Below are 24223 nucleotides of genomic sequence, written 5' to 3'. Positions count from 1 at the left end.
CATATTGTTTATCTTGTTTCCAACATAAAGACTCAAGAGATTTACAGTGAAGTTGTACCAGAGCCATGACATCCTTGAACTCCTAAGTTAGCCAACCCTGGATCAGCACCCCTCCAGAATCCTGGTTCTGTGAGATAATGAATGTCTTTTTTGTTAAAGCCTTGAATTGGATATTCCGTCACTTGCAGGCAAAAGCTTCCTAACAGACACCATCTTTTATATTTCTATATTCTATACAAAGTTAAACAAAAATTTGCATTCAACGAACTTACAGAAAATATAAACAAGGGTAGGAAGAAAAAATATTACAATCAATCAGATAAGATCATTGGTCATCCATAGCAATGTTAATATACCTTTGTAAGGTAGAATTATTTCCTATGATAGAATCCAAGAGTATTTATTGGTAGGTAGATGGTAGGTAGCTAAGCAACCCTACCTAAAGTTTCTATAGTCCATGCTAACACATCTGTACGCATTTTACCTACTGCCTTCACTAGCATGTGTTATCTTTCTAAATACAAGCGTTAGAAAGAAGTATTAAAACAATAGAGCTGCATTTTTATTTCCTTTGACATCTCTCACATGATTACTAAATAATTGGTACGTATAAATAGCAAACTCTATTGCTTTATTCAATAGACTGGAGGAGAAGGGAAGCTGTCTGCAGAGAAAAATGTTATGAAGCGCTATATGTTTCCATTCTGCCCATTTATTTTCCAAGTAAAATATCATCAAAAGGAAAAACGTCACAGTTTTATCCTAGTTACTTTATTAACATTTAGCATGTGGAAAAATTATATTGACCCGCTTTGATGGATGTTTATTTTGTGTTTACTCTTTCTCCTGAAGTATTTAGATGAATTTTACGTATTCATTCACTTGCCATGGCAAACACTAAGTTTTCAAACCCAAACCCATTTCCCCTTCTTTTCTTAAAGATTCTGATTTTGTTGAAGGTAGTAAAATGCCATCCTAAAAATCTATCTTCCAACCTCTCAGTTACCTAGAAGAAGCCAGCTGACACAGTCTGGCAGTGATATGAGAATGGAAGGCTATGGGGAGAATGTTCACACCATAAAAAAAGACACAATGCTCAGAGAAGGCTTGTTTGGCCTCTTCCCCTCCTCTTCCTTCTTCTTATTTGTTTTTTAAATCTCATCATGTGTCCTCTATTACTTATTAAACAAAAATCAAAAAGATCCTCGCCACCACCATAATGCAAGGGGGAACAAAAAAGAAAACAGGGGTAGGGAAGAGTAGGAAACAGAGAATTTCCTTCCTTCTGATCTCATAGCAATACTTCTCAACCTGGGACAATCTGACCTCTCAGAGACATTTGGCAATGAATGGAAATACTTGGGTATAACTCATGATGAGGTGGGAGTGGGGTGTGCTACCAGCATCTGGTGGATAGAGGCCAAGGATGATGCTCCACATCCCTATAATGTACAGTACACACCCCCATAACAAAGACAAATAATTATCAAGCCCACAATGACAACAGTGTCAAAGCTGAAAAATTCTGAGGGAGAATACTGTTATCTTTTTCTCCCCCATTTTGGGCCCCCAAAGCAAGCACGAGTTTGGAGGCACATTAGTGACCTTGTGCCCATGAGAAGAAAGTTTCCAAGATAATAGAAGAAGCGTGATAAAATGCTTAAACAACTATCCTCTCCTGACTTTTTATTATGTGAGATAAAGCTTTATTTGCTTAATCCACTGTTAGCCAAGTTTTCTGTTACTTCATAGCCAAATATATTTATAAATAATACACTTACTATTCATTTATGGTAGACTTTATGTTCAGACATGAAGCTAAGCTATCATTTCTGAATGACATGATAAATCAGGCATGTCTTTTGACCTCTGGCAATTCACCGTGCAGTGAGAAAGCCAACCATCAGAAGTGTGAAAGGTGGGCTACTCCCAGTATAAATACTGTGTTGTGGGAGCTCAGAGTAAGGGTACGGGAAGGAAGCAGCGTGATGAAGGAAAGACCACCCAAGGAACTAAAATGTTTTTCTGTCCTATCATTGGTGTATATTTGGTGAGGTGGGGTAGGTAGGCAGGGAATGGATCAATGAAGAAAGATTAACATAAGCAAACCACAAAATCCTAAAATGGTATGTAGTGTTGGGGAAAATAGTAAGTAAGAGTCTTGTGAATGGACTAAAGAGTAAATTCAGAAGGGGAGCCAAGAGGACAGTGTTTTAATCTACATAAGGAGGTTTAAGAATGAATTGTGAAAAGTATTGAGTGTCATTAGGGTTGTGGACTTTGGCATGTAATAATCCATAAAGGGCCACTGGCCAATGTTAATAAGACCATACCTATATTTCAGAAATAATAATATTAAGTCTAGAAGACTGGACTTTGGTGATTCCATTTACAAATAATTAAAACATAACTGAAAAATCGTATTTTCCTATTGACAATCCAATAAGATGGAAACCGACTGCAAACTTCACTTCAAAAAATAAGCCTTTAAAATGTGGAAAAGGTATATGTTACACAGTTGCAGTTTCTAATATTACTGTTAATTTTAACTGTGTTTTGCTTACACAAACTACAAATTAGTACTTGTTAGGTAATTTGTGAAATAACTCATTTGTGTAAAAATAATAAAGAATTATTGAGATAAACCATTACTATGTTAAAAACTATTTGTTTCAACCCGTGAAAACCCAGAGAGATATGTGTCCCTCATAGCTATATCTGTATTAGTATTGTCTCACAAAAAGTTGTCAATAACATTAAAATTTATGTGAAAAATTTTATAAAACACTCTTATCTTAGATTTATAACTGTATTTTCTAGTTCTAGCTACTTAATCATCCTATAAAGAAAACCCTAAACAGCCAGTTTAATGTAATTTGAAGGGATATGTAGATCCTGCCACTGGATAACCATGTGAAAATAGTAAAAGCGGAATAAAATATAACAATTTCAGAGTTGGAAGAGACTTCAGAGAGTGATCCAAGAAAGTCATCCAGGGATGCATAGGGTCATCAGGCTTTCCCTCTGCAAATGAAACCAACAGAGTTCTCAGCCTACCTTCTGTAAGTGTATATTTCACCTTCAACTTCAAAGCCATTCAAACCTTTACATTTGAAAGTATGTTATTACTAAATGTAAGTGGAAAATTTCACAAAGTAAAACTACACTGAGGGAATAAAGAAAAGATTGACAGCAAGTACTTTGGGGGTGGAAGAAGGGAGACAATGGGAAGGAGGGGAACTAAAGAAGCTTTTCTTACTCCACACTACTGGAACTCTAGTAGAATCTACTGAAAGATTGACTCCCTCAATTTCTGCTTATGTTAAGAGGATTGGGAAGACTAACTGCAGAATAGCAGGCTTACAGAAAACAGTTACTTCTTTTAATCAAACCATGTAATCAGAAGGCCTGAGTAATGATTAACTTCCACTTTCTCTGTGAATCACTCAATCACTCTGCAATGCAAGTAGACTTAGATTCATTCTCTGCCAAAGGCACAGTAAATTTAATGTTTTTGCATTTAACATTTAACATTTTAAATACATGAATGGCCCTTGCTTCTGAGCTCATTTCAAAAACCTCGTGTTCTGCTAGGTTACAATGGCTGATGGAAATGCTGAGACATTTTATAGGTTTTACACTCAAACATAGGTACACATACCCTTTCTCAGTGACATTTTAATATCTATGATCCTATTAATAATTGAGCACAATTAATTGTGAGAAATGCATTAAGACCCTGTAATTTTCATGTACAGCGTGACAACTCAATTGATTTAAGCAAAAATAGTCTACCGGAGTTTAAGTATAAAAAGAGGGAAAATGAGTATATTAACTACCTGTAAAAATGCAGAGTAACAGATACTGGGTTAACTATACGAATTCACGTTTCCCAAATCCTACATGTATCACTATGGCCCTGGAAATGCAAAAAGAAACAGTACCTTTGTGGAGGCCAACTGTTCATGATTTAGAATTATCACAAATGAATCAAATATTGAACATGCAATATCCCTCATCTCTATAACACACTAACAACCTCCTCTGGAAGAAATTATTCCCAATGCAAAATCTTAACCTAAATAATTTTAAATTCAGGTGGTTTTTCATTTCTACTCACAAGATATTGTGTTGAGGCGGGCAGGCGTCGATGGAGAACGGTTTAAATGTTTGGAATACCTTCTCTTCCCAGGAGAGCTTATTGCCCAATAATGCATAATATATTAGTTGCTCAACGCGGGGGATCTAGGGAGTGACATCTTGACCGGAACCACACAGATCTGAAAACCACCTCGCAGGAAACGTTGTGGGGAAGAAGAGCAACTTTCTTATCCCTGTCAAACTAACAGGCGGAACCAACCCCAGAACTAGCCGGAGGGCCTGGGGAGAGCAGAAGGCTGAAAGCAGCACCTCTGCGCTCCGCCGAGGGTTCAGGCAAGGGTTTTCTTCTGGAGGCGGCATTGTTCCTCCATCTGCTCAGCCTCCGTATTTCGCCAGGAAACCCTCCCCGCTTTCTCGTAATCTGTTCCTTATTTCTTTTGTACCTCTCAGCCGATTTCCATGCTCTTGGTCTCTGTGGTCCCAGGGCACAGCTCTAGGGTGAAGAGCTGCAGTGACTGGGGCGCCGCTCTAAGGCTTTGGAGGCCACTGCACTCCGCCCGGGCTCTGGCAGCGTGCGCGCCGCACACTCGCTCGCTCCCTTCTCTCCGGTCTCTCCGGCTCGGACGGGCTCTCCCGGCCTCTCATCACCCACTCCGGCTCGCCTTTCCTGCCGTGTCTCCCCACGCCAGCTCCGCACGCTCGGCGCTGGCCGCCCGGGCGCGCTCTCCGCGCCGCCGCCTGATCCTCTGCTCACAGCCGCGGCGCCCCCCCGCCCACCCACAGGCCGGGACTCGAGATTGAAGGGTCAACCCGCCGCGGGGAGGCGGGGAGGAGCGGCGAGAAGAGCTGAGGCAAGTGGGGAGTCGCGGGTGGGAGGACTGAGGGGTAAACGGGAGAGTGAGCCCAAGAAAAAAGAAGATGCATCTGCTCCGAAGACGCCAATGAAGAAAGGACAGAGGGGGCAGGAGTGGAGTGGGGGAGAAAACGCCCACCAGGAGGGTGGGCAAAACGGGCAATTTACAAACTGCCAGGGCTAGCGATGCCGCGCGGAGGAGGAAGGAGGTTAGAGGGACATAAGAAGAAATGAGGGGAAGTTCCCACATCTCCCCAAAAGGTCAGGTCTGAAAACCATGTCCCTTGAACGGGAGTTAAACAAGCGACTGGCCATGGTGTAAAATGTGGATTTAAAAGGAAATTTAGTGGCATGCACTTATTTAGACACGGCTTCGTCTCGCTCAACTCTGGCAAATTACCCTCCAAGTAAAATGTATTGGTTTTATGCAGAAACGGAAGCCGAATCTCCTCCGCTGTGGACTCCTGAGATACTGGTTTGTTTGCTGGTTATCTTTCTTTTTAAATGAAAAAAAAAAAAAAAAAAAAAAAAAAGCGTTTGGAAGCTTCCATGAACCCCAACGCTGGAAAAAAAAAAAAAAAAAAAAACCACCCAGTTTATTAAAGTTCATTATTTTTTATTGCTTTTATTTTCATCAGAGGATAGGGTGAGGGACTGGAACCTGCAGATGTTTAAAACACTTATTTAGGTAGCATTATTTTTTATAAAGGACAAAATTCATTTCCTATAACCACCAGAAAGGCGATTGGAAAACTCAGTTACTCGCCTGTGAAAGAGAGACGCATTTAAACTCTAATAGACGATTACACTTCCAGCACCCCCCACCCCCACCCCAATGGGATTGGAAAAGGGTTGAGTTTACAGAAGAGAGAGAGAGCAGGGAAGGGTGGGTGGAAGGTGGGGAAGGCGAAGGAGAGGCAGGGAGTAGGAAGTTCTCGGCAGTCCCCGGGATTAAGGTTAACGCCGGAGCTCGGCGGACGCAGGAAGCTCCCTTACCTTTCTCTCTAAGCCCCGTTTGCACCTGATCTGCAACCATAAATACTTCGTGGTGTTTAGTGTGCAGCCAAACGATGGCCGAATGTTAAACAATTCTTCACGCTCCCTCCCCCTTTTAAAAAACAAGCTCAAAAGAATGTTAATCGTGTTCTTGTTATCCATCGGCTCCAAAACATTCCGCTTCGTAGGGAGGAGAGACGAAAACCAGGCGCTTGGGCACGCGTATATGTATTTATATATTATGCGGTCGGTATATAAACATATATACGTTTTCTGCATGTAAATCCAAAAAGAAAAGCACCACAGATGCTTCTGTAAGCGGGAGGGGACAGCGAAGAGCAAAACTTGGCAAGCCAAATGTATCCAGAGATTTCGTACCAGGAGCCACCTGCTTCAACATGCAGAATTTCCGAGAAGATTTAGAGGGAGAAGGAAAAAAATTAAAAATAAAATACCCAAAACACACACTTGAAACTGGAAGACACCTATGAAGCTTGGAAATGGAGAGGATGAGAAGATCTCCCGGGGCTACAGATCCTCAGCTAAGTGAGCAATCGCCTCCGAAAATCACAGGCGGGGAGGTGGCTGCAGATGCGTCCCCTGCTCCGGTCCCCGCCGCCGCCGCCGCCGCCACTGCTACCTGTAGACACGCACACACACGTACACGCGCGCACACACACTGCCACCTTCTCTCTCTCCCTCTCCCTTCACTCCGTGGCGTTGTCGGGTGCAGGAGTCTGAATCAAGCCAGACCATCCTCCAGACCCAATCCTGCCCCCTCAGAGCCAGGACTCCCTCCCCTGCCTCCCCCTCCCCGCCCGGTTTATTGCACAGCGTCCCCTCCCCTGCGCGCCCCTCCTGCCGGTTGGAGGCGCGTTCTTGGTCGGGGGTGGGCTTCGGGGGCGCGGGTCCTGCGGTGGCAGACTTGGTGCTGGTAATGGTCCCTCCCTTTACAAGTTCCGCCCTCCTCCCTCACTCCTCCCGCGGTAGCGAGCGTCCTCCGCCCGCAGCTCCCGCAGCGCCCGCGGCGGCAGGAGGGGTGAAGGGCCCAGGGAGTCACGTGTGGCGTTCGCCAAACCACTCAGAGCGGCGTGTGAGTGAACCGGCACCGCCGTCCAGACGCGAGGCCTCGGACGCTCTGAGTTTCACTGTTCTCGGCGTCGTTGTGCTTGGGCTCCAGGCGTTTTCGTCTTGGTGACGGAGAGAGCGGAGTTGGAGGCAACAGCCTTCCACTGTGCCTCTTCTTCACCCCGCCCACCCCCCCACCCCCTCACCCCCTCACCCCCTCACCCCCCCACCCCCTCACCCCCCAGCTTTTTGGTAAATCTCTTGCCACCAAACTCCCCTCTGTTTCCTCTGCTTCCTCCAGCTAGAGGCAGAGTAATCTCTGAATTGAAGCGTTCGTTGGCTGTAGCCTGTTCCGTGCGAGTAGTGTAAACGCAACGCCACTGCCTTTGGCCTCTCCCTCCTGGCTGTGCCCACAGCTTCTGCCGCTGGATAGGTGATTTTTAAAAAATCACAGCTAATCATTGTTGGCTTTTGTGACAGGTGTGACTCACTATAGCACATTGTTTACACCTACCCGCCTCCCACTAGCCTCTCTGTGTGAATTTTTAAATGCAAGTGAGTTGAAGATAGGCCGGTGCCTACAGAACCACTAAGTTAACTGATTGCCACCTGTAATAATCATAACCCAAAAGGAAAACCTAGCAGTAGAAAATCGCTATAAGTGACACGTGAACTAGAGATATGTTTTTTTCTCACCATTTAAGAGCTTGCTTCATATTTCTCAATCTTACGTATGCTTTAATCTGTACAATTCAAGTAAAAGAAAGGAAGTTTAACATTTAGACTGCAGTGGCCCTTGAGTATCACTCATTTATTAATTAATACCAGTAAGTAAGAAACCAAGGTTCTACCATTTCCGCTCTGATTTTTAAAAAACAGTCTTAAATAAGACATGTTCCTTTGGCTTGGAGGAAATTCAGTACCACATTGTCTTGATATCGTTTTAGAATCCAGTCTATCTTGTCATTTTTTTTTCTTTTTTTTAAGTTTAAATTTTAGGCTATATGTTGACAAATCCAGCAGATTTCTGTAATGCTCCCAAGAAAGTGAGGTTTCGTTCTACTGAAACATGCATCTGATTCTTGGTAACAGGTGTACCATGCCCAACTTGCACAAGTTTGTCTCATTTGACAACCTGAACCCTTTGAAATTTGTCTGGAATTTCCTAAGAAAGTTGAGAAGTAAGTATCTATTTCAATATTTGTGAAAGTAGCTAAATGGGTCCTGTTAATTTTCATGAGATTACATAATTAACCTAACTTGATATAGGATATGATTTTGACAAGTGAAGAATAAAAAAGGATGATTCTATAAAGTTCTCCATTATAATTTACATAACATGATATTTTATATACTCTCTTGTATCCCAAGGCTGTAGGCACCACCTCCTAACTGTATTTGCTGAGGTTAATATCAGAATCCTAAAGGTAGTAACTAAGCATTTTTCACTTCCAATATTTGGTATTTTTAGTAGGAGATTAATTTTAAATGGTTCTATTGTGGGTTCTTTTTCATTATTTTCATGGCTACACTTTATCAGCTGGCCATTATTACCTCATTCCTATGAGTTAGTTTTACAAAAAGCCTAAGCATTTTAACAAAATGAATTGTCACACAAACAGCATTTATCACAATCTGTACATACAGTCGAATGAGCCAAACCTCCTTGCCCTTTTTTTTTCCCAGTATCCCAATCAAACCCTATTAAGGAAGTAAACCCATCCCCTACCATTTGATCTCAAAAGCAATTACATAGCAAGAAGTTTTGTTTTTTACTTTATTTTTCTTTTGTTGGTATGTAGTTAAGGGCTGGGACTCTGGAATCAGATTGCCTGAGTTTGAATCCTGGATTGACACTTAATTTGTAATTGCCTGGTCCATGTTACTTAATCTTCCTAAACTTCAAATTTCACCTCTGCAAGATGGAGATAATAATGGTCCCTACCTTGTAGAATTGTTGTAAGGATTATCCAAAATAATGCATGTGAAGCACTTGGCATACAAATTATGTAATTCGTAGATGTTTCTATTTTTAGTATCTTCATGGTATGTTTTCTCTTCTGATTCAAACACCAACACACATGCGTGTATGTGTATGGATATTTGAGATTAGTGTTAAAAACTGATAATGACATTTGCTGGCAATATATGGTATCTATAACCAGGAAGTCATTAGTGATTTTAGAGTGATTCCTAGGTCCTTCCTGCCTTTTTTTTTTTTTCTTTTCTTTTCTTTTTTTCTTTTTCTTTTTTTTTTTTTTAGGCGGAGTTTCGCTCTTGTTGCCCAGGCTGGAGTGCAATGGCACAATCTCGGCTCACCGCAACCTCCACCACCCGGGTTCAGGAGATTCTCCCGCCTCAGCCTCCCAATTAGCTGGGATTACAGGCATGTACCACCATGCCCGGCTAATTTTGTATTTTTAGTAGAGACGGAGTTTCTCCATGTTGGTCGAGCTGGTCTCGAACTCCCAACCTCAGGTGATCTTCCTGCCTCCACCTCTCAAAGTGCTGGGATTAGAGGTGTGAGCCACAGTGCCCAGCCTTGCCTTTTGTTTTTCTTATGGTATATTTGTCTTCTATTAATTAACCTTAATATTAGACTAAACATATTAAATGTGAATGATGACATAAAAAAGAAGACATTAAACATGTGAATAAGTGATGAAGGCATCAGTAAAATATAGAAGACTTGATCCAACTTACATTGAAAATCATGTGGCCTTCTAGGTTGTGACATTAATGGTGCTTGTGTGTACTGCCTTTCACCATGTCAAGAATCGTTTGAAATGAATACTGGAACCCTGGAAAGTCAAACACAAATAAAAACCCTATGAAGCTTGCCTACACATGTCTGCTCCTTTGTAAATTTAGAAGGAGACTTCAATATAGCAAATAGGCAGAGTGTTAGCATTTTCTGAAAATGTTTGCTCAAAAAGAATCTTAGTATGAAAATACATCTATTGAGTGAGAATAGGGGAAAACCACTAGAGAAGTAGAGAAATCAACTTTATAAGCATGTATCTATTACCTAATCATTGTGATGTTAAAATTTGTTTTTCCCAGGAATGAAAATGAAAATATTGAAAAAGAAAGCTAGGCTTGAGTGTAAATAGCATATTGTACCTCGGACACCTCAATAGAGTAGTGTGTAGACTCAGTATGCTTTCAGTCCAGAGATCATCAAGTGGAAAGATGTTTTTCTTTAGTAATTACTTATATAAGGAAAATTAAATAGCATATTCTCTTAAAGAAAAAGCAGGAATATTACTCATTCTTTGGAAAATCCCAAAGACCCACAGCAGGAGATTAGCATGTTGTTTTTCTTTCTCAAGGCATTTAGGAAGAAAAAAATATTAATAAAATGTGATGCTTAGATGAAATTATTTTGCAAGTTTCCTTATAAATTATATGTATTTTACTTAAAATTGGTTAAATATAAATAATATACTGAGAAAGAGTTTATAGGGCAATGACGGCTCATATTTCTGTTCTAAAAGAAAAAACAGAGCCAAATAGTCTTTGAGTTGTAGCATTGCCAAGTGGACCCCCTGCACAGCTTCCTGGTAATGTTTTATTATAACCTGGACAAAATATATAGATATTATTAATACTAACAAGATGGAACCTGACTTTTAGGGTCACTAACATTATATCCAGTTAACCAGAATCCACATGGTCTCCAGCTCTAGTCTATTCACACACCAACCCTCTACCACATATGGTTTATACAGCTTGGCTAAATCCATCCTGTTTTTATCTAGCCCTAAACAAGACAAACTCCATTTCTGAAACCCTTTAATAAACCTGTACTTTCTATCATGTGAAATACAAACTTCTTATCCTAAGAACCAAAGCTCAACAGGCTTTCAATCCCACATCTCTCTATTTTGGACTATCCAAATCACCATCTCTACCTATTGGAAAACTACCAAAAATGTTATCTTAAAGATCCCCTGAGCTGAAATTATTTTCATTTTCCCTTCTTCTGTCACTAATTTGCACCTCCCATAACGCAATAGCACAGCCTATCTTGTGTCATCATTATTTCTGGATCGTTTGTTTCCCTTGTTTACAAGGTATCAAATAATATCTCACTCAGGAGCTTGTACATATCTATTCCTTCTTCCCAGACCTCTCTTCCTCCTGATATCTATAGGCTCCATCCCAAATTCTTATAGGTCTCTGCTCAAGTGTTACCTTCAAAGAAATATTGCCGGGCATGGTGGCATACTCCTGTAGTCAGCTACTTAGAAAACTGAGATGGGAGGATGGTTTGAGCCTATGAGTTCAGGACTAGCCTTGAGAACATAGCAAGACCCCATTTCTAAATAAATAATTTTTTAAAATCTCCCTACTCTGTTATCTAAAATAGCATTCTCCTCCCCATTCACTCTCTGCCTTCTTAAATTCTTGAATTTGCTTGAACATACTTATTATAATCTGATTATATTTATTTGTTTGCTTGCCAGCTTTTTTCACCCACCAGAAGATAAGTACCATGAGATCAGGGACTTAATTTAATTTGTTTTGTTTACTGCTGTATGCCATATACCTAACAGTATGCCTGACTCATTTTGGTGCTCTAAAAGTAGTTCAATTAATGTGTGAAGCCAAATTGAGTCAATAATAAATTTCCAGGGCATAATTATAGACTATCTCTAACTTTAGCTAAAAATTGAGCATAAAGACATAGGAATTTTCTCAGATGTCCTTGGAAAACAATTTTTTTAAATGTATGTCTTACATGAAATACATTAAAGTTATACTTATGGGACATGGACCCCACTTTTTTGAGATAATTTTCAGAAAGAGTGTATATTAGCCTCAAATGTTTTCATAAACCAATTGTGCCATATTTTCAAAGATACTTTGCTCATTTAAGAGCCAATGGTACTTTATTATATGACAGTTTGCACATTTGCTCATTTCCCAGAGTTTTAGTTCTTTCAACTGTGTATCTAGGGGTGTGTGTGTGTGTGTGTGTGTGTGTGTGTGTGTATTAGGTTCTAAAGTACATTTTTGGTAATTATTTAAGAACTTGAAATGTATAGAAGCATTTAAGCCTAAAATCACACTTACAATGCACTATGTATATAGCTCTTAAGAAAGTTAAGATTGTGTTTTGTGTGTATGTATGCTAGTAAAGTTTATTTACACTACATTCTCTCATGTCAATCACATTTAAGTCCTGGAAGTTTGTATTTCTGTGTTTACATACAGAGTTAAGTACATTCCTGAGAAAATGTAATTCAGTAAATGAGTTTTCACTCATCAATCCTTTGAGTGCCTAACTGTACCTTTTACTGCATTATTGAAGAATCAAAGGAACTATGAGAAATGGTCTCTTCCCACTTGAAGTGTACAATATCTCTGAGGTAGCATCCTACCTAGATCTTATGATACCCTCATTCTTAATACAAAAGGACTTCCTAGGGAAGGATATTCCAAGCAGAAGACTAACATATTTAAAGAGATGAGCTCACTAGAGAACAAAATGTGTTCTTAAAGGCAAGCAGCTCAATTTAGCTACAGCACGGAGAGGTATGTAGGTGAGGGGAAATAAATGAGCTTGTATGTAACCAGGGTCAGATAATGAGGGGACTTGTGTATCAGACAATTAAGTTTGGACCTGACCCTTCAAACAGAGTCAGTGGGGGAGTTTTAAGCAAGGAAATTGTGTGATCATATTTGCTTTCTAGAAAAGTCTGTCTGTAGCAGCATGGGGAGTGGAATACGGAAGGAGAGGCAAAACCAAAGGCAGGGAAGCTAGTTATGAAATTATTGCAATAGTACACAAAAGAGATGAAAGGGTGTCTGAACTATGTAGCAACAACAACAAAAAAAAATCGAATAGTACATTACTATTTTTCTTAAAATATTCAATGATCTTCCATTTCATTGTAAAAAATACAGACATCTTTCAACATCACCCATCCTCTTTATAATGAAAGTGATAGAAACTCAACTCAGGCCCAATTAAGTAAAAAAAAAAAAAAAAAAAAAAGCAAACTCCCAAACTCAGTTACCTAACTGAGAAGTTGAGGGTGCATTTAGCTCTCACCCTGATTGTATTCAGACCCTTAACTGAAGTCCTTAAGTTTTTCTCCTTTCCTTTTCTTTATTCCTTGGCTTGCTTTTATTTTCAGGAAGCCTCTCTTCACCTTTGGGGCAGGATGCCTGTCAGCAATTCCAGACCTACTCTTCAGGGCAGCATCCCCAGGGAAAATTACCTTGTTAACCACAGAAAAGAAATCCTATGGAGGACTTAAAATGATTTTGCTTGGGTCACACATTCCTTTCTGTGACTGAAGATGGGGTTAATTTTATTGACCAAGTGCAGGACACATGATGTACCCTTGTATGAGGTAAGGGAGCCCAACAAGATTTACACATACAGTAAAGGCCGATGTAGGAAAAGCCTAGGGTGTTTACCAAAAGAAGAAAGGTGAAACAATTTGCTGGTCAAACTTTAACTTCAGCCATAATCATACTTCACCACATGCTACTCCCAGGTTTTCTCCTTTTAGCCTCTTTCCAGTTCCTTCAGTCTTGCAAAAGTGGATTCTTGAGTCTGCAAAACTACAAATCGTGGCTTCCCACCTCTGAATCTCTGTTCAATTTGTTTATGTTACTTTAATTCCTTCTCTATCCCTGCCTGTTAAGATAGAAATTCTAGAAATTAATGCCTTGTATATATTCTGTGCTTCATTGAAGAGACTTGTCCAAGCAATTGATTAGATATTCAGAAGACATAAAAATACACAAAGCAGAGATACTATCCTCAAATAACTTTTAATTAGAAGGTTAAACAAAACACATATACAAATAACCAAAGTAGGACACAAACAACACAAGTGAATTAAAGAGGGCAATGGAAACTTAGTGAAGGAAAGGAGCAAGGACTGACTGAAATTCAGTGCATATTTGTTTTGAAGGAATAAAATGAACAAATGAAGGAAGTGATGTAAATGAGTAAACTGATAAAACATAGAAATTTAAATCATCCAGAAAGATAATAAGATTAGGCTTTTCACCATAAAAGGTAAAGTCATCAAGAAAAAAATTATTTTTTGTGCTTTTGTTTTATTTTTATTATTATACTTTAAGTTTTCGGATACATGTGCAGAACATGCAAGTTTGTTACATAGGTATACACATGCCAAAGTGGTTTGCTGCATCCATCAACCCGTCATCTACATTAGATATTTCTCCTAATGCTATTCCTCTTCTAGTGCCCCCACCCCCTGAGAGGCCCCAGTGTGTGACATTCCCCTCCCTGTGTCCATGTGTTCTCATTGTTCAACTCCTACTTATGAGTGAGAACATGTGGTGGTTGGTTTTCTGTTCCTGTGTTACTTTGCTGAGAATGATGGTTTCCAGCTTCATCCATGTCCCTGAAAAGGACATGAATTCATCCTTTTTATGGCTGTGTAGTATTCCACTGTGTATATGTGCCACATTTTCTTTATCCAATCTATCATTGATGGGCATTTGAGTTGGTTCCAAGTCTTTGCTACTGTGAACAGTGCTACAGTAAACATACGTCTGTATGTGTCTTTATAGTAGAATGCTTTATAATCCTTTGAGTATATACCCAGTAATGAGATTACTGGGTCAAATGGTATTTCTGGTTCTAGATCCTTGAGGAATCACCACACTGTCTTCCACAATAGTTGAACTAATTTACACTCCCAACAGTGTAAAAGTGTTCCTATTTCTCCACATCCTCTTCAGCATCTGTTGTTTCCTGACTTTTTAATGATTGCCATTCTAACTGGCATGAGATGATATCTCGTTGCGGTTTTGATTTGCATTTCTCTAATGACCAGTGATGATTAGCTTTTTATCATATGTTTGTTGGCTGCATAAATGACTTCTTTTGAGAAGTGTCTGTTCATATCCTTTGCCCACTTTTTGATTTTTTTTTTCTCTTGTAAATTTGTATAAGTTCTTTGTAGATTCTGGATATTAGCCCTTTATCAGATGGATAGGTTGCAAAACTTTTCTCCCATTCTGTAGGTTGCCTGTTCACTCTGATGATAGTTTCTTTTGCTGTGCAAAAGCTCTTTAGTTAGATAAAATCCCATTTGTCAATTTTGGCTTTTGTTGCCATTGCTTTTGGTATTTGAGTCATGAAGTCTTTGCCCGTGCCTATGTCCTGAATGGTATTGCCTAGGTTTTCTTCTAGGGTTTTTATGGTTTTAGGTCTTACATTTAAGTCTTTAATCCATCTTGAGTTAGTTTTTGTATAAGGCTAAGGAAGGGATCCAGTTTCAGTTTTCTGCATATGGCTAGCCAGTTTTCCCAACACCATTTATTAATAGGGAATCCTTTCCCCATTGCTTATTTTTGTCAGGTTTATCAAAATCAGATGGTTGTAGATGTGTGGTGTTATTTCTGAGGTCTCTGTTCTGTTCCATTGGTCTGCATATCTGTTTTGGTACCAGTGCCATGCTGTTTTTGTTACTGTAATCTTGTAGTATAGTTTGAAGTCAGGTAGCGTGATGCCTCCAGCTTTGTTCTTTTTACTTCCGATTGTCTTGGCTATATGGGCTCTTTTATGGTTCCATATGACATTTAAAGTAGTTTTTTTCTAATTCTGTGAAAAAGTCAATAGTAGTTGGATGGGGATAGCATTGAATCTATAAATTACTTTGGGCAGTATGGCCATTTTCACAATATTGATTCTTCCTACCCATGAGCATGGAATATTTTCCCATTTGTTTGTGTCCTCTTTTATTTCGTTGAGCAGTGGTTTGTAGTTCTCTTTGAAGAGGTCCTTCACATCCCTTGTAAGTTGGATTCCTAGGTATTTTATTCTCTTTGAAGCAATTGTGAATGGGAGTTCACTCATGATTTGGCTCTCTGTTTGTCTGTTATTGGTGTATAGGAATGCTTGTGATTTTTGCACACTGATTTTGTATCCTGAGACTTTGCTGAAGATGCTTATCAGCTTAAGGAGATTTTAAGCTGAGATGATGGGGTTTTCTAAGTGTACCATCATGTCATCTGCAAACAGAAACAATATGTCTTTCTTCCTATTAGAATACCCTTTATTTCTTTCTCTTACCTGATTGTCCTGGCCAGAACTTCCAATACTATGTTGCATAGGAGTGGTGAGAGAGGGCATCTTTGTCTTGTGCCAGTTTTCAAAGGGAAAGCTTCCAGTTTTTGCCCATTCAGTATGATACTGGCTGTGGGTTTGTCATAAATAGTTCTTATTATTTTGAGATACATGCCATCAATAGCTAGTTTATTGAGAGTTTTTAGCATGAAGGGGTGTTGAATTTCATCAAAGGCCTTTTCTGCATCTATGGAGTTAATCATGTGGTTTTTGTCATCGGTTCTGTTTATGTGATGGATGACGTTTATTGATTTGCATATGTTGAACCAGCCTTGCATCCCAGGGATGAAGCTGACTTGATTGTGGTGGATAAGCTTTTCAATGTGCTGCTGGATTCAGTTTGCCAATATTTTATTGAAGATTTTTGCATTGATGTTCATCAGGAATATTGGCCTGATTTGTTATTGTTGTGTCTCTGCTAGGTTTTTGAATCAGGATAATGCTGGCTTCATAAAATGAGTTACGGAGTAGTCCCTCTTTTACTGTTGTTTGGAATAGCTTCAGAAGGAATGGTACCAGCTCCTCTTTGCATCTCTGGTAGAATCTGACTATGATTCTGTCTGGGCCTGTGCTTTTTTTGGTTGGTAGGCTGTTATTTACTGCCCCAATTTCAGAACTTGTTACTCTTCTATTCAGGGACTCTATTTTTTCCTGGTTTAGTCCTGGGAGGGTGTATATGTCCAGGAATTTATCCATTTCTTCTAGATTTTCTAGTTTATTTGCATAGAGGCACTTACAGTATTTTCTGATGGTAGTTTGTATTTTTGGGGGATCAGCGGTGTTATCCCCTTTGTCATTTTTTATTGTGTCCATTTGATTCTTCTCTTTTTTCCTCTCTGTTAACCTGGCTAGCAGTCTGTCTATTTTGTTAATCTTTCCAAAAAACCAGCTCCTGGATTCATTGATTTTTCTTGAAGGGTTTGTCATGTCTCTATCTCCTTCAGTTCTGCTCTGATCTTAGTTATTTCTTATCTTCTGCTAGCTTTTGAATTTGCTCTTTCTTTTCTAGTTCTTTTAATTGTGGCAATTTTAGATCTTTCCTGCTTTCTCCTGTGGGCATTTAGTGCTATAAATTTCCCTCTAAACACTGCTTTAGCTGTGTCCCAGAGATTCTGGTATATTGTGTCTTTGTTCTCGTTGGTTTCAAAAAGCTTATTTATTTCTGCCTTAATTTCATTATTTACCCAGTAGTCATTGAGGAGCAGGTTGTTCAGTTTCCATGTAGTTGTGAGGTTTTGAGTGAGTTTTTTAATCCTGAGTTCTAATTTGATTACACTGTGGTCTCAGAGACTGTTTGTTATGATTTCTGTTCTTTTGCATTTGCTGAGGAGTGTTTTGCTTCCAATATTGGCCAATTTTAGAATAAGAGCATTGTGGTGCTGAGAAGAATGTATATTCTGTTGATTTGGGGTGGAGAGTTCTGTGGATGTCTATTAGGTCTGCTTGGTCCAGAGCTGAGTTCAAGTCCTGAATATCCTTGTTAATTTTCCATCTTGTTGAGCTGTCTAATATTGACAGCGGGTGTTAATTTCTCCCACTACTATTTTGTGGGAGTCTAAGTCTCTTTGTAGGTTTCTAAGGATTTGCTTTATGAATCTGGGTGCTGCTGTACTGGGTGCACATATACATATGATAGTTAGCTCTTCTTTGATAGTTAGCTCTTTCATTACCATTATGTAATGCCTTTCTTTATCTTTTTTGATCTTTGTTGGTTTAAAGTCTGTTTTATCAGAGACTGGGATCGAAATTGCTGCTCCTTTTTTGCTTTCCATTAGCTTGGTACATTTCAATCCCTTTATTTTGAGCCTATGTATGTCTTTGCATGTGAGATGGGTCTCCTGAATATAACACATGGATGGGTCTTGACTCTTTATCCAACTTTTCAGTCTGTGTCTTTTAGTTGGAGCATTTAACCCATTTACATTTACGGTTAAAATTGTTATGTGTGAATTTGATCCTGTCATTATGATGCTAGCTGGTTATTTTGCCCGTTAGTTGATGCAGTTTCTTCGTAGTGTTGACGGTCTTTAAAATTTGGTATGTTTTTGCAGTGGCTGGTACCAGTTTTTCCTTTCCATATTTACTGCTTCCTTCAGGAGCTCTTGTAAGGCAAGCCTGGTGGTGACAAAATCTTTCAGCATTTGTTTGTCTATAAAGGATTTTATTTCTCCTTTGCTTATGAAGCTTAGTTTGGCTGGATATGAAATTCTTGGTTGAAAATTCTTTCCTTTAAGGATGTTGAATATTGACCCCCACTCTCTTCTGGCTTGTAGTGTTTTTATAGAGTGATCCACTGTTAGTCTGATGGGCTTCCATTTTTGGGTAACCCAACCTTTCTCTTTGACTGCCCTTAACATGTTTTCCTTCATTTCAACCTTGGTGAATCTGACAATTATGTGTCCTGGGGTTGCTCTTCTTGAGCAGTATATTTATGGTGTTCTCTGTATTTCCTAAATTTGAATGTTGACCTGCCTTGTTAGGTTGGGGAAGCTCTCTTGGATAACATCCTGAAGAGTGTTTTCTAATTTGGTTCCATTCTCCCCATCACTTTCAGGTACACCAATCAAATGTAGGTTTAGTCTTTTCACATAGCCCCATATTTCTTGGAGGCTTTATTTCTCTTCATTCTTTTTTCTCTAGTCTTGCCTTCACACTTCATTTCATTAAGCTGATCTTCAATCTCTGATATCCTTTCTTCTGCTTGATTGATTCAGCTATTGATACTTGTGTATGCTTCATGAAGTTCTCATGGTGTGTTTTTCAGCTCCATCAAGTCATTTATGTTCTTCTCTAAACTGGTTATTCTAGTTAGCAATTTGTCTAACCTTCTTTCAATGTCCTTAGCTTCCTTGTATTGGGTTAGGATATGCTCCTTTATCTCGGAGGAGTTTGTTATTACCCACTTTCTGATGCCTACTTCTGTCAATTCATCAAACTCATTCTCCTTCCAGTTTTGTTCTCTTGCTGGCAAGGAGTTGTTATCCTTTGGAGGAGAAGAAGTTGTGGTGTTTGGTATTTTCAGCCTTCCTGCACTGGTTTTTCCTCATCTTCCTGGATTTATCTACCTTTGGTCTTTGATGTTGGTGATCTTCGGATGCGGTTTTTGTGTGGACGTCCTTTTTGTTGATGTTGATGCTATTCCTTTCTGATTGTTAGTTTTCCTTCTAATAGTCAGACCCCTCTGCTGCAGGTCTGCTGGAGTTTGCTGGAGATCCAATCCAGACCCTGTTTGCCTGGGTTTCACCAGTGGAGGCTGCAGAACAGCAAAGATTGTTGCCTCCTCCTTCCTCTGGAAGCTTTGTCCCAGACGGGCATCCACCTGATGCCTGCAGGAGCTCTCCTGTATGAGGTGTCTGCTGACCCCTGCTAGGAGGTGTCTCCCTGTCAGGAGGCACAGGGGTCAAGGACCCACTTGAGGAGGCATCTGTCCCATAGCAGCGCTCAAGTGCTGTGCTGGGAGATCCACTGCTCTCTTCAGAGCCGGCAGGCAGGAACATTTAAGTCTACTGAAGCTGTGCCCACAGTCGCCCCTTCCCCCAGGTACTCTGTCTCAGGGAAATGGGAGTTTTATCTATAAGCCCCTGACTGCGGTTGCTGCCTTTCTTTCAGAGATGCCCTGCCCAGAGAGGAGGAATCTAGAGAGGCAGTCTGGCTACAGATGCTTTGTGGAGATGTGGTGGGCTCCACCCAGTTTGAACTTCCAGTTGGCTTTGTTTACACTGTGAGGTGAAAATCACCTACCTAAGCCTCAGTAATGGTGGACTCACCTCCTTGCATCAAGCTCAAGAGTCCCATGTCAATTTCAGACTGCTGTGCTGGCAGCAAGAATTTCAATCCAGTGGATCTTAGCTTGCTGGGCTCCGTGGGAGTGGGAGCCACTGAGCTAGACCACTTGGCTTCCTGACTTCAGCCCCCTTTCTAGGGGATTGAATAGTTCTGTCTCACTGGCATTCCAGGCACCACTGGGGTATGAAAAAAACTCCTCCACCTAACTCAGTGTCTGCCCAAATGGCCACCCAGTGTTGTGCTTGAAACCCAGGGCCCTGGAGGTATAGGCAACCGAGGGAATCTCCTGGTCTGCAGGTTGTGAAGACTGTGGGAAAAGTGTAGTATCTGGGCTGTTACTCATGGCACAGTCCCTCAGGGCTTCCCTTGGCTAGGGGAGGGAGTTTCCTGACCCCTTGCACTTCCGGGTTGAGATGACACACCACCCTGCTTCGGCTCACCCTCCATGGACTGCATCCACTGTCTAACCATTCCCAATGAGATGGGCTGTGTACCTCAGTTGAAAATGAATAAATCACCCACCTTCTGCATTGATCTTACTAGGAGCTACAGACTGAAGTTGTTCCTATTCGGCCATCTTGCCAGCTACCAAAAAAAAAAAAGAGATTTATTTTTAATTTGGAGGAGAACTGAGCATGTTTAACAAAGTAAGATGTATTAAGTTCATTAAGAAAAAAAAGTGGATAAACGTAAGTTTTCTGTCCAGAAAAGGAAAGAAAAATGAGATCCAGAAAATAAATGGAGTTCAAAGCTAACTCTAAAAACATATATTTAAATGACTTTTTAAAAGAGCAAGAAAATGTTTTAGGAAAATACCTCTTAAAATGATGATTGGCTTAAACTTAAAATGGCAAGAATTTGGTTCAGAGTAGATTTCCCTGCTTGTAATGAGTAAATTTTTCTTTTGTTTTCATATGCTCAATTATAATTTATGGACTACATTAAAGTAACAAAATACTTTTTTATACAATATCAAGTGCCGATTTCTTAATAATCTAGTTCAGTTCAAAGTATAAAAGTGTTCTTCCAGTCATTTATATATAAATAGAGTTGTTAAGTGTCCCTTACAGTATTAAGAAATCAATATAAATATTTAATGCAAAGGAAACAAGAGATGATTTAAGTATCTTAGGATTCAAGTTGGAGATAATTGCCCTCTCACATTTCTTTCTCATTTTCTCTCTTTCAGAGAAATAAATGTACTATATTTGATGCTTAAAATAATAATTATAATTTTTAAATTCACAAATCAGGTTGCAAGCCTGAAGTAGCAGGTTCACATTTATTCTAGTACTCTCACAATGGAAAATATATTAGACATACTCAATATGTGTGATGCTATTATGAAAAAGAGCCTTTTAGACTTTACCTCAAACCCATATTATTATATCTAAAATTTTGGTTTATGTAATAGCTGCTTTGAGCTAACTAAATCATTTTGATCACTAGAAGGTGATAGATATTTGCCTATTTGCCCCTACACATATAGAGAGGTAATGTGCAGCCTTGAAGGATTTCCTAATAGAAATTTTCCCTTTTGTAAAGATTGCCTGTGAATGGAGGAGCCAGGTGAAATGTGGCTCTAAAGTGGGTAGGCATGATGAAAATGTGCACATAAGAGCCATTTTTATTTTTCTGAGTCACACCTCATTCCTGAAGAGTTCAACTAGATCTCCTTCCTCTTTCAATTTATTAAGAATTTCAGATATGGCCCTCTCTATTTATTTATTTATTTATTTATATTTATTTTTAGTTGAAGTTTCACTTTTGTTGCCCAGGCTAGAGTGCAATGGTGCAATCTCGGTTCACTGCAACCTCCGCCTCCCAGGTTCAAGCGATTCTCCTGCCTCAGCCTCCCAAGTAGCTGGGATTACAGGCATGCACCACCGCGCCCGGCTAATTTTTGTAATTTTAGTAGAGATGGGGTTTCACCATGTTGATCTGGCTGGATGATCTTGAACTCCTGACCTCGGGTGATCCACCTGCCTCAGCCTCTCAAAGTGCTGAGATTACAGGCATGAGCCACCTCACCTGGACCTCTATTTTTATATGTTACCAACCAAATGCAATGTACAGAGGGGTGAAGAATGTGGGAATAATGCACCTCCATAAATTATGTTAAGTGTTTACTTCTCAGCCTCATCTTCCAATGAACTCCTTTGAGCACCCAGCCTGGATGCTAGATTTAGTGATGTGCATACGTGTTAACCCTACTTGCTTTCTTTCACTCTGGTTTCTTCTTTTTGAGCATTCCTTTTCCAAATACTTTTTTCCCTTTATCTTTTTAACCCCAATACTCTCAAGCCAAAAAATGTAGATTTCAGTTCAAATGTCTCCTCTGCCATGAAACGTCCTTCCTTTACCTTCAAGATGGAAGTAGTCCTTTTTCTTTTGAACTTCTCTGGCACTTCATCTGTAATACCTTTGTTGCAAGATCACCATTTGATTCCCAGTAATTTTTATTTATGCATTTTCATCTGCCCTATTTGAGAAGTGGTTCACAGATTTGTTTGTTTATTTTAATTCATTAGGGTGCCTGGCACATGGTTTATCTTGCACATGTAAATACTTCATAAATATTTTTAATCAATGAATAAATGAATAAAAAAATGTAAGAAAGGAAATTTATTAAAAGGTCATTGCACACATATCTGCAGCCAACTGACCTTTGAGAAAATTGCCAAAAATATACGGTTGGGGAAGGACACTGTTTTTAAGAAATAGTGCTGGGGTAATGGGATTGCCATATGCAGAAGAATAAAATTGGACCTATACCTTTCACCATATATGAAAGTTAACTCAAGATGGATTAAAGACTTAAATGTAAGATCCAAAACTATAAAACTACTAGAAGAAAACCTATAGAACTCTTATGGATATTGATCTAGGCAAAAAATTAATAAGTAAGACTTCAAAAGCACAAGCAACAAAGACAAAAATAGACAAATGGGACTCAGTTACACTGAAACCCTTCTGCACAGCAAAAGAAATAATCAACACAGTAAACAGATGACCTTTATAATGGGAGAAAATGTTTGCAAACTAGGTATCTCACAGGAGGCTAATATCCACAATTTACAAGGAAATCAAACAACTCAACAACAACAATAATAACAAAATAACCCCATTAGATATGGAGCCAGAGGCAGGGGGAAAATAACCCCATTAAAAGGGGGGAACAAAAGACATGAATAGGCATTTTTCAAACCCGACATACAAATAGTCAAAAAGCATACAAAAAAAATGCTCAAACATTATTAATCATCAGAGAAATGCAAATTAAAAATGCAATGATGTATCATCTTAAGCCAGTCAGAATGGAATGTGTGTATATATACATAATGGAATGTGTCTGTGTGTGTGTATATATACAGATATACATATAATATATACACAGAAAATGGAATGTATACACACACACTGTAGAACACTATTCAGCCATAAAAATAATAAAATCACGTCTTTTGCAGCAATATAGATAAAACTGGAGGCCATTACCCTAAGTGAAATAACTCAGAAACAAAAAGTCAGATATCACGTGTTCTCAGCGAGAACTAAATAATGGGAGGTAAATTATTAGTAGGAGCTAAATAATATGTACACATGGATACAGAGTGTGGAATGATAGACATTGGAGACTTGAAGGTTGAGAGGATGGGTGGGGGTAAGAGACAAGAAACTACTTAACAGGTAAAATGTACGTTATTCAGGTAATGGTTACACTAAAAGCCTAGACTTTACCACTACTTAATGTATCTGTGTAACAAAACTGCACTTGTACCCCTTAAATTTATATATATATATTTTTAAAAAGAGGTTATTGCAGTCCTTCAATGGTGCTCACATTATTCACACTAGGATGGTGGTGGTGTAGATAGAATGGCAGCAGTGGAAATTGATGTAAATGGAAAATTATGAAAGTTATTCGGGGTATAGAACTGATAGGACATGGAGAGGAAAGTGAGAGAGACAAAACATTGGAGATCATTTCCAGATTTACTGCCTGAGGAATTGAATAGCTTATTGTACCATTTACTAAAATAACCAATTCTGAAGAAATAGCAGTTTGGGGAATAAAAAATAATTTGCTTTATTGGGATATGTTGAATTTTAGGTACTTGTGGGAAATCCAAGTGGAAAACAGCAGCTAGCTATTGATGATAGATCTGGAGTGAAGGGAAGTACTGTGGACATTGTGGATATTGTGGACATTTGGGAACTGTCCGCACGTGCACGATTGATAAGAGAGATAGTTCATCAGAGTGTATAAACAAGGAAGAGAAAAGGGCCTCTGA

At 39.4% G+C, this 24223-nt stretch overlaps 1 protein-coding gene across 14 annotated transcripts in view; it reads right to left on the bottom strand.

The window, feature by feature from the left end:
• LOC105490003 (neuroligin 1) overlaps positions 1-24223 on the bottom strand; it is a 926407-nt gene that overhangs the window by 895666 nt on the left and 6518 nt on the right. For 8 of the 14 annotated variants that reach the window (XM_011755192.3, XM_011755194.3, XM_071091255.1 and 5 more), the window contains exon 1: positions 4121-4698. The gene's annotated coding sequence lies outside the window, so the exon portion shown is untranslated. Of the gene's footprint in view, positions 1-4120; positions 4699-5950; positions 6758-9721; positions 9820-20450; positions 20514-24223 lie in introns of those variants that run through there. The other 6 variants (XM_011755195.3, XM_071091253.1, XM_011755197.3 and 3 more) reach the window with 3 other exon arrangements.

The sequence above is a fragment of the Macaca nemestrina genome, chromosome 2, assembly GCF_043159975.1.
Source record: "Macaca nemestrina isolate mMacNem1 chromosome 2, mMacNem.hap1, whole genome shotgun sequence".
Taxonomy (NCBI): Eukaryota; Metazoa; Chordata; class Mammalia; order Primates; family Cercopithecidae; genus Macaca; species Macaca nemestrina.
The sequence above is the reverse complement of the archived record's forward strand: the minus strand, read 5'-3'. Positions and strand labels throughout refer to the sequence as shown.